General features: G+C 45.4%; 1 long non-coding RNA gene across 1 annotated transcript in view; it reads right to left on the bottom strand.

Moving 5' to 3' along the window:
- Window positions 1–16,989, bottom strand: part of LOC122804750 — a 331,892-nt gene that overhangs the window by 32,622 nt on the left and 282,281 nt on the right. The window lies entirely within an intron of this gene.

The following is a 16,989-nucleotide window of genomic DNA, read 5'->3' as shown; positions in this document are numbered from 1 at the left end:
TGCCTGCAATGCTAAAAGGACCACCCTCACCTCTAGAACATTTATGTGCAAGCTGGTCTCTAGGGGACCACAGGCCTTGGACTGCTCTGCCTGAACAATGCCCCCCCACCCGAGTTGGGAGGGGTCCGTGGTCACTGTGGCTTGGGCCAGGGCTGGAACAAAGGGTCATCCCTCCAAAATGTCCTGAGAACACATCCACCACATGAGGGATGACCAACAGACTCGACTGAGTTGAATTGGATACGCCAATGGAATTTCCAACAGGGACCATTGTACAGCTAGAGTCCACTGTAGAATTCTCATATGTAACCGGGCACATGGGAGAAGCGTTACGGTCGCTGCCATTGAACCTAAGGCCCTCAACACTGATTCTCCATTGGGAGATGAGAATGGTAGATTAAAGAGACATGCATCCTCAGGTTTTGTACCCTCTCCGAGGTGAGGAAGATTTTGCACTGTAAAGTATCTATCCTTGCGCCAATGTAGTCTATCACCTGTACAGGATCTAGGAATGATTTGGATGCATTGACTGTGATCCCCAAATGCAAAGCAAGTATCAATAAATAATCCCTGGTTTGGGAGAGTAGACGCCTGATGGGAGCAGTGAGGAGCCAATCATCCAAGCACGGATAGACCCGAATCCCCTGAAGCTTCAGGTGAGCCGCTACCACCACAATCACTTTGGTGAACACCCTGGGGGCTGTGGTGAGACCAAAGGGTAGGGCTCAAAATTGGTAATGGTTGACTCTTAGCCAGAACCGGAGGAATCTCCTGGAGCTTCTGTGCATTTTTATGTGATAGTAAGCATCCTGGAGGTCTAACGAGCACATCCAGTCGCTCTCTTGCCGGTACGGCATGATGGGCTGTAGTGTGACCATGCAGAACTTCTCTTTAGCAACTGACAGGTTCAGGGTAGAAAGGTCCAGAATGGGCCTTAAGTCCCCCATTTTCTTTGGCACCAAAAAGAACCTGGAGTAGAAGCTCGATCTGGACTGATCTGGGGGGACGGTTCGATGGCTCATTTTTCTAGCAGCTTGAAAATTTCCTGTGCTGCTGCCTCCTTTTGTGTGGGTGGTACATCCGGGAGGTGTTTGGGAGATTTGGGAGCACCCACAAAGGGGACAGAGTATCTACTGGATATGATCTGAAGCACCCAGCGGTCTGATGTTATGGACTCCCATATCGCTAGGTGCAAGGACAATCATCCCATGACTGCCTCCAGAGTAGAGCAGTCGGGCCACCCATCAGGGTTGCTGCCCGGGTCTGTCCGAGAAAGGTTCTCGAGACCTAAAATTCCTTGGACCCCCTCTGCCTCCGGGCCAGCATCCATTCTGTTCCCCATTGCTTCTGGGAGAAGAAGAGCCCTGAGTGTCCCAGGAATACTGTGACTTCTGGAACCACATCTTCTTTTGCCCTCTCTGGTTCCGGGAAAAGGACCTTTGAGGGTTCGAGAAGTGGATCCCGATGGCAGACAGTGTCTTCCTGTCCTTCTCACTCTGGACTAACATCTCTTTGAGTAGAGTCGTCATAAGGGGCATTGGCAAATGACACCTTGAAAGTTTTCGAAAATTGACATAATCTGAACCAGGCGTTGCACCTCATGGACACACCAGACCCAGCCACCGTAGCCGCTCCTTCAGTAGCATGTGAAAGGAGTCGCATGGACATGTTGGAGACTGCTTTCAAAGTGGCCATCCTCACGGAGAACGAGACCCTGCCTCCTGCGACATGGACTTAGGGGGAGACTCCCCAGCTCTTTTACCAGATTGCGTTGGAGTCTCGTGACATGGGCCAGGTAGTTCAGTGCCCTAACAGAAAAGGTAGCTGAAGCATAAACCCACTTCCCTAGGTGGTCCATCATCCGCGACTCTCGGTCAGGACGATGAACCAAGGAACTCTCCTGGGCTAGTTCCTTCTTTGTGGCTGCTGCTACCACCATAGCGTCTGCGGGGGAGCCCTTGTTCCATAGCGGCCTATCAGAAGGTGGACTCAAAATCTTGTCAGGCCTTTTGGGAATTGGTTCCATGGTGTCCGGCTCCTTCCATGCCCAGGAGGTGACCAGGTCCACCAAGGGATCTGCGGGAGGGGACACCCAGGAAGTAGATGGGCCCATGCTGAAAGCCTCCAGGAGCAAGGACTCGTCAGAAGAAGGTTTGGGAACAGACCAATCTCCTCATTGGCAAAGGATTTCCATGATGTCTCCAAAGGAGACATCCTTGGGAGATGACCTGGGGGGAACCTTACCCATCATCCAAGTATGTATCCTCAGTGAGGGACTCAGGGGAGTCCACATGCCTCCTCTTGCATGTATGCTTATGAGGCACCTCTTAAGTGGGGCTCTCCAGGGGGAACTCGCAAGCCACCTGTTCCTCAGGTTGAAACTGTTTGGGGCTCCTCGAGCATGGGCTGTCCCTCTGGTAAAATGATGGGAATCATAGAGAGAGCCCAGGGAGTCGGGGCGGAGTCGGAGGGGACAGTCATAGGTCTCGATCCAATGGAGTGAACCCTTTCTACCACATCAAATGCCATGGGAGAACAAACCTCCTGTCGAACCAATAAGGAGGCCGGTCTCCCCGGATCCAATGAGAGAATCAGAGCTGGGCCCAAAGTGGACGGAGCTCCGAGGGAGAGAACTTGGTCCGACAAAGGTGGAGCCAATGAAAAAAGTTTCACTCCCTCGGATCCAACACCCAAGCTCCAGCTCCGAGAGTGGCTCAGATGCAAGCTGGTCGGATCCAACATGCTCCAGGCAGCTGTCGGTGTCGAGGAAGCAGGTACCATCGATGCCGATCCCATGACTAAAGCCATCCTTGGATCCGAATACTCCAAACCCAGTGGATGAATCGGAGAAGGAGAAATCGGTTGGAAAAAAGGAAGCGAGCTCCCCTCTCCTGAGGGAGAGGGGGCTGGCAAGACCCCCATCTGGATCTGAGTACAAATGAACCTCCTCATCATTTTATCCATGTCGGCTTCAGATAAAGACAAGGTGGACCTCGACGAGGCCACGGACTTTGACCTTGCGGGTCGGGGCACCGGGGCCCTAGATGCAGAGTGAGTCACGGATCCTAAGTGTCTTGACGGGTGAAGGGAGGTCCGGAGACCTCTTACGTTTCTCTCTCGACTTCAACTATCTCTCCTTCTCTCTGCCCCTTTTCTGCTCCGCTTCCACACGCTTTTGCACAGGAGGTTGAGTTCCAGCCTGGGAGGGAGGAGAAGCCAGGGGAAGAGAAGAAGGAGAGGCGGCCACAGCAGCCGCTGTGACCAAAGCTTAAGACAAGGCAACTGTCTCAGAATAGGGAAGAAGGCCTTTCATGGCCAACTTGGCCTTCCTGTCTTTGATGCCGTGCGGGTTAAACCCCGCACATATAGTGCAGTCTGTACCAAGATGGGCCATACCCAAGCACATAAAACAAAGAGTGTGGCCATCCGCAGGGGATAACTTATGGCCACACTCAGTGCATCTTTTAAATGTCAGCTTACCAGCCATAGTATCAGTGGAAAGAATAACAGAAAAAAAGTATTATTTAATTCTCACCGAAACACCCACTCACCACACTCGCACACAGAACACACTGGGGGGGGGGGAGAAAAAAAACACACCAACTACTCTAAAACTAAGCTAATAACTCTAAATTTAGAAAACTCGATGCACCAAGCAGAGGGAGGAGAAAGGGAAACCTATACTATCACTACCTAAAGTTAAAGAGAAAAAAGAGACTTTCTAAGAGTTTTACACCCACTTACAACCTGGAGCTCTGGAGATCACAATGCTTCAGCTAGCCGCGGCAAATGAAAACTGGGGGTTGGAAGGTAGTGGAGGTGTATTATGGGTAAGGGGAGGAGCTTGGAGCATGGAGCAGATGTTAGTAAGGTTGCCGGCTCAGATCTGATATGGATCCGGTATCCCACAGGTTGAAGACCAAATGAAGTAAACTACTTCAGATCAATATCTAAACTAAGCTTCGCTATATTCCTGACTGAATCTATGAGAATTACTATTCCCTAATAACTTATTTGATAGAGCAAGGCACAATGAAATACATGAGCAGTCTTTCTAGTCAGGTTTCCCAAAACAGAACACTCCCTCCTCGGTGATTACACCCTGTAAAATATAATATCCAAGATAGCTTGCAGAATGACCTCATCTGGTCACCTGACTCTAGGTTCTCACAGTAACCCCCTTTAAAGCTGAGATAGGAATTTAGCCTAGGTAGCTACAATACACATCTTAAATGTTTATGGTGATGCCTGGGGTTTCCCTTCTTTTTACTCAGCTAATGAACAAAGGCTTCTACCAGACCCACCATCTCTGGTCTTATTCAGCACTGTAGGGTGATGTTTTAATGGTTTAACAGCTCATTTACATTTCCCTTATTTTTCTTAAAGTAAGTTAGCTGGCTAATGTTTTCTGTACCACTACCCTCCATTAAAAGACATACATCTAATTCTGTTACAGTAATACATGTACATTGCAATAAACACACTCAGAATGAGTGTCTGAGTTAGGACTTTTGTGCCCATGATAAGGGCACTTTTTAAGGCCAGTATCTGACATAATTAACTAACCACAGCAAGAAAAAAAACAACAACAGCAATAACAACTATACACACACACACACACACACACACACATATATATATATATATATACACACACACACACACACACACACACACACATATATATATATATATATACATACATGTATAGGGATATAAATCTAGAAATAGAACTACCAACAATGGTATAACCTAATACCAAGGACGGTATACAATAAAAAGGAATACCAGTAATGGTATTTAGAAGTAGTACCTAACTGTCAAACAGCAAAAGTAAGCAAACATTCAAGACAATGAAAACTAACAAAAAATATGTGTGTGTGTGTGTGTGTGTGTGTGTGTGTGTGTACACGTACATACATATATGTGTATATGTATATATATATATATATATATATATATATATATATATATATATCTATATACAGAGAGAGAGAGAGAAAGAGAGATTATTTTACAGTCAAACACAGAGGAAGAAAAATAAGGAAGACTATATAACAAAGTACAATGATAAATAAGAAAAAAGACATCTATCACCAGATACCACTTGAGCTACAGGTGACCACGTCCAAACAGTGAAGTGGGAAATGAGATATGGGATACTTCAAGAGAAAAAACCATTATGAATAAATGGAGGAGTTCGAGCTATGGAGGCAAAGTCTGATGAAGTGACCAAAATCGAATCCTAGACCCATTTGTACCCATGAGGTACAAACCCGTATGTCACCCAGTGGATAGCCAACTGGCTCACAGACAGGACCCAGGAAGTTAGAATTGGGGAGTCCACCTCTACAAAGAGGCCAATCACAACTGGAGTCCCTCAGGGATCAGTCTTTGTACTGCACCTTTTTGGCATTTACTTCTCATAAGTCAAGGCCAATGTCAGTGGTCTCTGGCTGACTAAATTTGCAGATGATTGCAAATTAGAAGCTGTCATTGAATCTCACACTGACACATATGTTCTCCAGGAGGGGCTGACACAGACAAACAACTGGTGTCAAAGCCATGGACTAAAACTAAATGCCAAGAAATGCATAGTAGTATCCTTTGGGAAGTCATCCATCCCTGGTAACTATTATATTGACAACACACCCCTTAGAGTGACCCAGTAGTCAGGTTCTTAGGGACACACACAGATAGTAATCTTGCCTTTAACCATCATGTGTCTACAGTGGTGAGCAAATCATTCTTTGTGCAACTTATAAACAAAGGCATGGCATCTAGGTCCATTAGGAAGTCATTGTTCCACTGTATTCGGCATTCATCAGACCTATCATTGAGTACAATGCCCCCTTTGGTATGTACCTAACCAGGTATATCCAGCAATTAGAATGTCCACAGAGGTTTTTCATTAAAAGAATAAAGGACGTAAGTAAAATGTCCTTTGCAGACCTCCTCAATTCCCTATCCCTGTATTCTGTCTCCTACAGGCTTTTGAGGGGGGAGATCTATGCCTGGCATACAGGGCATTGTCAGGCCCCACTCTGATGGACCTCCTACATAGCCACAAAACAAGCACAAGAATTACCCATTCTAAAGACTTAAACCTTGCCTGTAATACAAACAGGACCTGCTGGAGAGATAGGTATGTATCCCACAGACTACCCTGTCTATAGAACAGGCTCCCCATCCATGTGAAGCAGAGTTCCTGCCTAACCCAATTCAAGTGCAACTTGGACAACTGAATGGAAAACTGGAAATTCATCCCTGGTTTGGCAACTATGTCTCTAATGGACACAGGTAATCTGTAAATGGTTCATCTCCCAGGCCCATGCTTACACTTATCAAGGGTATCAGAACTAGGGTTACCACCTGTCCCACTTTGCGAAGGACAGTCCCTCTTTGGACAGTTGTGTCCTGACAAAAAATTGTAAAAATGGCAAATGTCCTGAGATTTTAGGACAAAATTATTTCCTATATTTTATGTAATAGTTGTATAAAACAGTTCTGTATCTAAAATATCTACATGTTATAAGAAACAGAATAAGCAACTAAAATGCTACAAGAATAAGCTTTTATTTAAGCAAAAAAGTTAAGTTCTAACCTTTGTACTGACCATGGGTATGTGTCTGCCTGTAAAATCTGATGTTTGTACCAAAAATGTCCCACTTTGGCCTTTTGAAAAGGTGGCAACCCTAATCAGAACTTGTCAGAGATTTGGGATGCATGGCTAGGCTTAAAAAGGCCCTTGTGGTCATTAGCCTAGAACATCTATGAAACTATGAACCAATTGGTTGAGGAACCAATGAAAAAGACAACTCTACATTTTATATTGTGCATTGGAGACCAGTAGCCATCATACAGAAATAGCAGTCAGCCCTTCAAAAACTGTGGAGTACACTTTAGGGTAGACATTATTGCCTAGGAGACTACAAGCTTACAGTACTTCTGCACAAGATGCTCTTTAACCACTGCTTATTTTTGTGGAAACATGTGGATAACATGAAGGGTGAGGCCAGTGACCTATAATACGAATATGTTCTTAGCGAAAGGGAAGAGAATGAGATGGTACTGAGCTCCCTAAGATACAACAGAATAGATCTGTCTAGATTCACCGTAATTGGCATTGAGTGATTTAGCAATGCAGTACCAAAGAAGAAAAAGAAGAAGAACCTCCAGAAGTCCCTATATGGGAATTGTGTGCTACTATAAAAGCTATGCTATCAAGGACTCCATTCTAGATCTATGAAGCTTGGGCAAGGTGGAGCCTAAATACAACAAGTTATGTGCAATAACACACACGACCATATTAGTTATCAGTGCCTAGGGCTGCGGGAAGGAAGACAGTTTTAGTAAAAAAGGTTTTGTTACCAAAACAGTCCTACTGTTACAGTAAGTATGCAACTTTCATATCTGAGATTGTAAATTCATCTTAACAGGAATGAGTCCCAAACAAAACCTTTTGGCTGAATCCTCTTTACATAATACCTTATAGAATGTTGACACTAAAGGAAGACTTAGATCTGGCGATTTTATCCAGGTTGTAGTGTCCTGTAAAAGTAGTCAGTAATGTCCAAGTAGCCACTGCACAAATATCATCCAAAGGTACATTTCTGAAAAAGGGCATTGAAGTAGCTATGGCACTAACTTGAATGGGACCTTGATATCTCAGGTAGAAATTTAGTGTACTTTTTGTAACAAAATTTTATATAGTCATACGGCCACTTAGAAGGCAGCATTGGTGCAGCAGACAGCATTGTCACCTCACAGCAAGAGGTTCCTTGGTTCGATTCTCAGCTGGGGTGCCTTCTGTGTGGAGTCTGCATGTCCTCCTTGTGTTCGTGTGGGTTTCCTCTGGGTGCTCTGGTTTCCTCCCACATTCCAAACGACATGCAGAAGGTGGACTGAGCACTCTAAATTGGTCCTACGTATGAGTGGGCATGTAAGTGTGTGCTATGGCTGAACTAACGCAGCAAGACTAGCCACCTGGTGGTGTAGACCTTGGCTGTAGATGATTGTCACTGTTGAAGTGACACCTGACCCCATGTGCAAAAATGGGAAAAAGGGACTGTGGATGGATGGATGGATGGATGAATGGATGGACAGAACCACTTAAAGAATGATTTTGATACATTTTCCCCGTGCACATTTGGAACACAAAAAAGAAGTTATGTACTCACCATAATGTTCCATCTGTGTTGTCCATTTTCATTCTTCCTCAACTAACGGGTTCAGATCCAACCTCTCGGATCAGACTCAGCTGTTGCTAAAGCTTGTGGCAACCAAAAACTTTCGAGGTTCTCCCTTACCCATAATGGACCAACCCCAAGTATCTCAGATCTTGTTAGCTGATTTTAACAAGAAAGACATGTCTCTAGTGCATAGGAAGAAATAGAGTGAATAACTCACGTGCAGTCAACCTTTTCCATTTACTGGAATAAAGCTTACATGTAGAAGGTTTATGGCAAGATAAAAAGTATATGTCAGACTGGGAAATACCACAGAGGTTGTCTGGCTATTAATGGAACTGTGGAAGCCAAGCGGTCAGCCTGAGGCTTGGTATGTCTGGATGAATTATGCCTATCGGGTGAGACAGGAGGTACAGAACTGGATCTAGAATCCAAGGTTGGTGAAGTAAGAGAGGCCAAAGGAAGGGAAACCAAATCTGTCGAAGCCTGTAAGGTGCAAAGAGGATGAGTTTGCTCTTCAACATGGCAGCTTTCTGTAGGAAATTTGGAATTAGTGGGACTGGTTAATAGGCATGAAGTAGACAGGGGGGCAATCGAGAAGGAATTAGGGCAAAGTAGCTGTTGCATTTGCTGTTTAGGGAGAAGCAAAAAGATCACAGCAAGGTTGGCCTTATCGATGAAAAATAATTTCCTGACCTGTGATCTTATAGTTCAAATTCTTGAGGGAGGCAGTGAAGCTATCATTGAGTTTGTGTTGAACAGTGTTCCTATGAATGCCAAATTCTGAACTGGCTCATGTTTATGGTCAACAGCAGAAGAGAACATATCTGGATAATCTGATCTCTTGCCCTTATTAATTGATGCCTGGTTGGGGCAGTAATGAGCCAGTTGTCTAGGTATGGAAACACCTGGAATCCTTGCAGTCTCAAGTGAGCTTCTACCACTGCCATACATTTGGTGAACACCCTGGGGGCTGTGGTGAGACCAAAGGGCAGAACTCTAAACTGGTAATGACTGGGTCCCAGTCAGGAGCATAAGTACCTTCTGGATTGTCTGTTCATTTTTATGTGATAGTATGCATTCTTACGGTCTATCAAGCACATCCTTTCCCAGAAAAGAGAGAATGGACTGAACTGTGACCACCCAAAACTTGGTACATCAAACTAACTTGTTTAAGTTGCTGAGATCCAAAATTGGTCTTCAGCTCCCTGTTTTCTTCGGCACTAAAAGAATCTTAAGTAAGTTCCGGATACTATCTGGTCTGGTGGGACCTCTTGGATGACTCTTTTTTTCTAGCAGCTTTAGAACCTGAATAGCTGCTTGTTCACTCTGATTGGGTGGAACATCAGGGATTTTTCTTGAAATTGGAGGAGGAAAGGAAAAGGGTATTATGTAATCTCTGCAAATAATCCCCTGCACCAAAGTATCTCATTATTTCTAGACAGGCTCTCTGAAGAAGAGATAGTCAACCCCCGATTGCCTTCACGGTAAATCAATTGGGCTTCCTTTCAGGAATGCTAGAACAGTCTGTCAAAGAAAGAATCTCTGGACCCCTGACTTTGCGAGCACCTCTGCCATGGGGGTGACATCTACCATCAGAGTTTCCCCTCTATCCCTGGGGTAACTTTCCCCATGTGTCCTGGAAAGGTCCCTGGGATTTCTTGAACCACATCTTTCGATTCCTCGTTGATTCCTAGAAAACAATCTTTGAAGGGTTGAAAAATGTACACCCATGGCAGACAGGGTCTTTCCATCCTTCTCACACCTGGATAATGTGTCTTTTACTTTGGGGCCAAACAAAGATGCGCTGTCAAAAACAGCATTAGCGAACGAAGACTTGAAGGGCTCAGCAAAATCATACAAATGTATCCAGGCATGTCTCCTAATGGAAATGCCTGAATCCACTGCCCTTGAGGTTTCTTCGGCTACATGCAAAATGAGCCTCATGGAAGAATTTGAAACAGATTGTAGGGTAGCCAGCTGAGAAGTCATGGAAAGATTGTACTTCTTCAGAAATAATTCCTGAGAGGGTATTTGAGAGCTCTGTAATCTGTTGAAATGTGCCAAATAATTCAGTGGCCTTAAGGTGAAAGTCACTGTAGCATAGACACATTTCCCAAACCTGTCCATCACCCGACACTCCCTGTTGGGGGGATAAACAGTGGAATTCTCCTCGAAAAGTTCCTTTTTCGTGGCTGCCACTACTACCATGACATCAACGGGCACCCTTTCCCCAAAACTGTTTGTCCATAGGTGGTGCCGTAATTTTGTCTAGTCTCTGAGGTATGGGTTCAAAAGTATCAGGCTCCTTCCACGCCCACCCAGAGAGCAACTGAATGACCTTGTCTGTGGCCAAAGTCACCTAGGAGGTAGATGGGCCATTACCAAAAGCCTCCAAGAAAAAAGACTCCTCAGATGAAGGGTTGTGGGGTGTCCAGCTACCTCTCTGCTTAAGGATTTCAAGGCTGTCTCCAAATGAGACATCTTTAGGAGGTGATCATGGGGACTCTTCACCTTCATCAAAGTTCATATCTTTGTGACAGACTCCTCTAGGGAGTCCAAGTGCTTCCTCTTACACGTCTTCTTCGTAGGGATTTCCTCAGTGAGAATCTCCTGGGAGGTATCAGAAGAAGTCAGGATACCCTGTTGGGAAACCTGGGGTTTTCGTACTAGCTGTCCCTGTGGAAAAGAACAATGAGACTCAGAGTGCAGAGACATCATGGTTGTAGACTGTAGATCCAAGGGGATAGGATCTGTCTGTGCTGCTGAGGCAGACAATGTTCTCTCCATATCCTCAAATACAGACCGTCCCAGAGAGGGAGAAGACCTCAGATCTGAAAAGGCAAGCTTTTGGACCACTGTCCCTGCTCCAAAGGCAATCCCCAAAAGGTAAAAGCTGGAGATGAGCTAACCTGTGCCAAGGCTCCGAGGCATATGGATGGCTCCAACAATTTCGGAGTCAACTCAAACACCTCGGATCTGACAACAGCTCTCCAGATCTGACTGAAGTGAACTGTTGATAGCGAACTTCGAGTGTGAGGATAATGCTATCCTGGGGTCCGAGTCAGATGGAGCCAGATGGCTTGAATCCAAGAACTCTGAGACAGTAGTAGGAGTAAGATGAGAAACTGGTAAAGGGGATGTTGTAGAAAAAATGGACCTCCTGACCCAAAGCAGTAGGAGCTGGTAAGGCACCCATCTGACTCTGCGCTGAGAGAATCTTTCTCACAAGTCTTTCCATAGTCTCTTCGGTTAAATTCCTGGAGGAATCTCCAAAAATGGGTGAGGGGGACCCTTGAGGGTACCGGGTCCACAGAAGGAGAATATCTAGTCCTTGGCAGGCAACTAATGCTGGAAGAAGTGGTTGGAACTGGTAACTTTTTCATCAGATCTGAAGAAGTCTGATCCAAAGATTTTTTTCTGCTTAGGATCTGATGTTGAGGTTGGATCTGCTTGATGTCTCTTTTTTGAATGCTCCAAGGTCCTAGAGGAAGAAGTAGAAAGACCCGGAGAAGGAGATTTTGACTCTTTAGATTTCGACGACTTAGCTCCAGATAAAGCCTCTCCAAATGTGGAAGAAAGCAAACCTTTCAGAATTAATTTATTTTTTCTTTTGACATGTGCCCTGTGGTTAAACCCATGACAGATTGCACAGTCTTCTTCTAGGTGAATAGGACCAAGACAATATACACAAAGTGTGGGCATCAGATACAGTAATGTTATGCACACATTTGAGACACTTTTTGAACCTTGCTGGGCCTTTCTCTGCCATAGTCAGAAAAAGCAAAGCACAGAACACATGCTATAAATCAAAAATCAGTACCTAGAGACTAAACTTTTCTTTTAAAGGAAGGGTATGAAAGGTGCAAAAAAATGATCAACAATGGTAATAAAGAATTTACACTGAGTGTAGAAGCAAGGGAAAGGAATACTAGAGATAGAATTAAAGGGACAAATCGTACAGAATTAAGAAAATATCAAATAGATTATATACATATATATGCTAAATATCTCTCCCAGAAGCAATAATACTCCACATACAGTGAAAGCAGAAATGATAACCATGGTCCAAGGCATAAAAATCAGTTTTATTAAAGGATGAGCGCTTTCAGGACTTGTCCTTCTTCAGATCTTTAAAAACACTTAAAAAACTCTTGAGTTTTCAACTCATTCATATCAAGCAGAGGCAATTAGTGTAGCAGCTTCTGCCCTTTCAGGGCTGGCTTCAATGAAACATTGTAATTAAGTCCTAGCTCTTTCTCTGCTTGCATTGTTATTATTCAATGAAGTTCAGCAAGTTCAGTTTTATTTGTCATATCCCCTCTCCTTGGCTTTCATTCACTACCTGCAGCATCATAAATAAAAAAGTGTGTCCTGGGTTGGATATAAAGAAGTTATGTTCTTACCATAACATTCCATGTGAGTTGTTCATCTCGCCTTTGTTCTTACACATGGGTTCGGAGCCGATCCATCGGCTCCGAGTCAGCCGCTTTCTAAGCTCTAGATCTCTTAGAAGCTCGAGACACAGTCCCTATCCCATGATGCTCTGCTGCCAAACCCCAGATCTAGTTTGCTGAACCCAGCAAGAAACACAACTAAGCAACCCAATATAACAAAGTAACTATTTACAATTAGTTAAAAGATAACCTGGCTGACAAGAGGATACTAGCAAAATCAAACAGACCACCAGCCATACCCGTTCTTCCAGAACATGGAGGGGGAAGGTGGGAGGGAGTGTAAGAACAAAGGCGAGATGAACAACTCACATAGAACGTTATGGTAAGAACATAACTTCTTTATGTGAAGTTGTTCAATCTCGCCGTTTGTTTTTACACATGGGTAGCGTCCCAAGCACCCTAATCCTGGGCGGCTCACGGGAGTACATTCCTAAGAATGGTAGAACCAAAAGAACCCCTGTCCCTGGAGGCCCTGTCCACTTTGTAATGAGTAATAAATGTATGAGGTTTGGACCAAGTAGCAGCTGCACAAATGTCCAAAGGTAAACGAGCTGCGTGAGCTAAGGACGTAGAAACAGCCCTGGTAGAATAAGCTTTCACTTCGCGTTCTAAAGGTTGATGGGATGAAGAATATGCAAACTTTATACAATCAGAAAGCCATTTGGACAACGTAACTTTGGATACCAAAAGGCCCATCTTATTGTCTGCATGGGAAACAAATAGTTGATCTGATTTTTCTGAATTCTTTTGTTCTGTCCAAATAAAATCTCAATTGTCTGTGAACATCAAGCTAATGCAATATGTATTCCAATTTACTGGTATGATGCCTGAAAAAAGTGGAAAGTTCAATGGACTGGCTCAAGTTTGCTTCGGAACAGACCTTAGGGAGAAAGGATGGATTTGTTCTTAGAGACACCCTGTCGAGGTGAAAGACCAAATAAGGGGGCCCAACAGAGAGTGCTTGAAGTTCAGAAACTCTACGCACTGAAGTAATGGCCACTAAGAAAATTGTCTTCCAAGATGCGGGCTCAAAAGGGGGAAGCATGAGTTGAGACAGCACCAAATTTAGATTCCAGGGAGTAATCGGATGTCTGATAGGGGGTCAAAGGTGATGAGTCCCTTTCAAAAAGGCTTTACATAATCTGTGGGACATAATGTTAGAACCTCCGCATCCCACATAGAAGTTAGATATGGCAGCCAATTGAACCCTTACAGTAGCGGCTGCCGCACCACCGTGGAAAAGTGAAGTCAAAAATTCCAGAATGCTATGAATAGGGGCGATAAAGGGATCAATACCATGCTGCGAAGCCCAATGACCAAATAGTTTCCATTTACTGTTATATAGTTTCCTGGTGGAGACTTTATGCGAGGAAACCAGAATATGCTGAACCACGGGAGACAAATCATGAGACCTGGCTAGGTTGGGAAGTGAAGCAGCCAAGCTGACAGTTTGAGGGATACAAGAGAGGGGGGTGAAGAACTCCCAATGAATGAGTCAGAAGGTCTGGCACTGGGTCCAGAACCCAAGGTTCTTCCACTTGGTATTGTTGAAGGAAGGGGAACCATATCTGCTGAGGCCAAAACGGGGCTATCAGAATAACAGTCCTTCCCAGGCTTTTGGCTTTCTGTAAAAATGTGGGGATCAGCGGGGAAGGAGGAAAGGCATATAGGAGACCCGAGGGCCAATTGTGTACCAGTGTGTCCCTTGGGATGTCCCCCGGTGGAGGGTATAGGGCAAAGTAGCTTCTGCATTTGGCATTCATCCGGGATGCAAAAAGGTCACAGCAAGGCTGGCCCCATTTGCGGAATATCCTTTCCACCACTCGTCTTTGAGGGACCACACGTGAGGCAATAGAATGGCTCTGCTCAATTTGTCCGCTATCATGCTGGATGATGCCAGGATGTGCGTTACTATCAGGAAGCACCCGGTGGATACAGCCCACTGCCAAATTCTCAGAGCCTCTCGGCATAAGGGGTAAGATCTGGTTCCCCCTTGCTTGTTGATGTACCAGACTACCGACATGTTGTCTGTCTATATTGCAATCGTCTCTTGAGGTAGAGAGTTGAGAAAGTGTTGCAACGCTAGGAACACTGCTCTCAACTCCAAGACATTGATGTGCAAACTGGATTCCAGCTCTGACCAAGTACCTTGGACAGTTCTTCCCTGACACAGCCCCCCCACCCTATCAGGGAAGCATCCGTGGTCACTGTGGCTGTCGGAGGGAGGAGTACAAATGGACGACCTACAGGAACTTGGTGGCTGTTCAACCACCAAAGGAGATCCTTTTTGCAAGTATGTGTCAGCAGAATCTCGTGTGACATTGGAAGTTGTTGATAAGACCACTGTGTGAAGAGTAACCACTGGAGTATCCTCATGTGCATGCGTCCCAGAGGAACCGCTATGAGAGTCGCTACCGTGGTGCCTAACAGCTTCAGAACTTGGAATGCAGGGACTTTCTTTTCCATCAACAAAAGGGATACTTGGTTTCGTAAAGAAATTACTTGTTCTTGAGGCAATCTGACCAGGGCAGTGTTGGTGTCTAGATCTGCTCCTATAAAGGAAATATGCTGCAATGGTGATAAAGCAGATTTTTCGAAATTTAAGGTTATGCCCAACTGGGAGCAGAGGCTGATAGTGTAATCCCTGGCATGAATCAATTGATGTCTGGTGGTGGTGGTGAGGAGCCAGTCGTCGAGATATGGAAACACCTGGAATCCTAAACATCTCAGGTGAGCTGTGACAACTGCCATGCATTTGGTGAACACTCTGGGAGCTGTAGTGAGACCAAAGGGCAGAGCTCAGAATTGGTAGTGACTGGCCCCCAGCCGGAAACGCAAGTGATCTCTGGATGGCCTGGCCATTTTTATGTGGTAGTACGCATCCTTGAGATCTATCGAGCACATCCAATCGCCCGTTTCGAGAAACGGAATTATCGACTGAAGTGTGACCATCTGGAACTTTTCCTTTTTGGCAAAGGAGTTGAGATTGCGGAGGTCTAGGATGGGTCCCAGTCCCCTGTTTTTTTTGGAATTAAAAAGAACCTGGAGTAAGTTCCGGATCCTATTTGGTCTGCCGGGACTGGCTGGATGACTCTTTTTTCCAGCAGCCTCTGAACTTCTACGGCTGCTAGACTCCACAGACTGGGTGGAATGTCTGGGATTCTTGTCCAAATGGAAGGGAATTCTGAAAAGGGAATGATGTAGCCTCTGGTGATTATGCTTTTTACCCAGGAATCGGATGTAATTCCTAGCCAGGCTTCTGGGCATAAAGCTAAGCGACCCCTGACTGCCTCCAGTGTAGGACGGTCAGGCCTCTTCTCAGGAGCGCTGATAGGGTTTGCCAGGGAACTGCTCCCTGTCGCCCTGGTTCTGCAGACCCCCTCTGCCGCCTGGGCAGCATCTACCATTATACCCCGCTCCTCTGCCCCTGGAGGGGGTTTCACTACATGTATTCTGGAAAGCTCCATGGGACTTTCGGAACCACATTTTTCCACCTCTCTGCTCTTTGGGGTATGGTCTAGTGGGGGTGGAAAAACAGACTTCTACGGCAGATAGAGTATTCCTGCTCACACCTAGTGAGTGTCTCCTTGACTTTGGGCCCAAGCAAGGAAGAGCCATCAAATGGGGTATTTACAAAGGAAGACTTGAAGGCTTCCGCAAAGGAGCATAAGCGCATCCAGGATTGTCTCCGCAGAGCTATCTCTGAACCCTCTGCCCAGCTTGATACCTCGGCTGCATAAAAAATGAGCCTCATGGACGAGTTTACAATGGAATTAAGGGCGTTAAGCTATGCCGTCACTTTCTGGGAGACAGCATCACCTGTGTTGTTCTGTAGGGTATCTCCAAGCTCTTTTAGGAAATCTCGTTGAAGACGGGTAAAATGGGTTAAATAGTTAAGCAATCTCATTGCAAATGTCGTAGAACTAAAGATGCGTTTCCCATATCTGTCCATCGTCATGAAATCTCTATTATGAGGATGGACAGAGAAAGAGGTGTCTGACATATCTTTCTTGGTGGCCGCCGCCACCACCATGACATCAACGGGAACCCCTTTTGTGAGAAAGGACTTATCCTGAGGGCAGGTGATAAATTTGTTGGGCCTCCGAGGGACTGGTTCCATAGAATCAGGAGACTCCCATGCCTTTCAAGCGATCAAGTCCATTAATTCATCAAAAGGCGGAGTAACCCAGGAGGTGGAGGGTTGAGACCCAAAGGCCTTCAGGAGCACTGACTCATCCTCAGTAGGGGTAAAGGACTGCCAGTCACCCCTCTGCCTTAGTATTTCAAGGATGTCTGCAAAAGAGACATCCTCAGAGGAGAATCGTGGGGACCCTTCTGATTCC

This window comes from Protopterus annectens, chromosome 1.part1 (genome assembly GCF_019279795.1).
Source record: "Protopterus annectens isolate FY-2018-M chromosome 1.part1, PAN1.0, whole genome shotgun sequence".
NCBI lineage: Eukaryota > Metazoa > Chordata > Ceratodontiformes > Protopteridae > Protopterus > Protopterus annectens.
This window is presented reverse-complemented; position numbering and strand designations above follow the sequence as displayed.